We start from the raw sequence: 1077 nt of genomic DNA, 5'->3' as shown, positions 1-1077 counted from the left end.
AAGATTATATAAATATTACATGCCATAAAACATACGATAGTAAAATGAGAAAGAATGTTAAAAATAGCTTTACAATTTAATATATGAACACGATAAGGGTACAATTTTTTCTTGATATTATAGAAAATATGAGGAGCAGTGGTCGGAGCACTATTATTATTTTGTTCCATTGTCCAAAAACCTTCATTTAGTTAATGGCTTTGACCGCGAGTGTGTATTTCATAGCGCATACAATATCCGATAGTAAAATGTATCGCTGAATATTACTAAATGACTGGCCAAATATACATTTACTGTTAGAAGGTAAAATATGTATTATGTCATAGTTTTCTTTTACGTTTTAATAAAATTGAAACTATAACAAACAACATAAATTAATTTACTATAAGAGTGGAGTAAGTAAGCTATATGTAGTAAGTTTAAAAAAAAACAATTTTGTAATTGTATCTTTTTAGTTTCTTTTAAAAATAGTAGTCATTTTACAAACAAGAAACATTTAAATACCATTCTTTATCATCTTAATATCAAAAACTTCGTCACGATAACACAAAAAGGAATTTCATATCGCAAACTCATCAATAAATTCGAACGTAGACAGCATTTTGAAATATTTCCCTTAAAAAAAAGAACACTCAGCAAGTTGATTGTATCAGTGCGGGAGTTGGCAGTTTGTTTTGCGTCTCATGCCCGAGGTCGCCGGATAACTTCGTTCCGAAACTTGGATGAAATAATATTATCATTTCGAGTTCCGCTCGCCGTAAATACATACAATTAAAAACAAAACTCCGTCGAGTTTTCGGAGCTTTTTAGCTCAATTTTGGGGCATCTTAATAAATGAAATTAGTAGCAGTTAAATGTTTTGTTACACGATTAAAGTTACTTAGAATTTTCTTTATCCTATTCCAAAATGGTAAAGGAAACTAGAAAGAGGGGTGAAAACGATTTTAGCATATAAAGGGGATAGTGCTCGAAGTTTTCCATTCGTATCGACGAGTTATCAGTATGTAGGATTAAGGCCGCGGCACACCGCACCTCGGCGGTGGCAGGAAGCGCATCGAAAGCCAATAACCGCGCCAT

This window comes from Papilio polytes, unplaced genomic scaffold, assembly GCF_000836215.1.
Source record: "Papilio polytes unplaced genomic scaffold, Ppol_1.0 DF823288.1, whole genome shotgun sequence".
NCBI lineage: Eukaryota > Metazoa > Arthropoda > Insecta > Lepidoptera > Papilionidae > Papilio > Papilio polytes.
Note: the sequence above shows the minus strand (reverse complement) of the source record.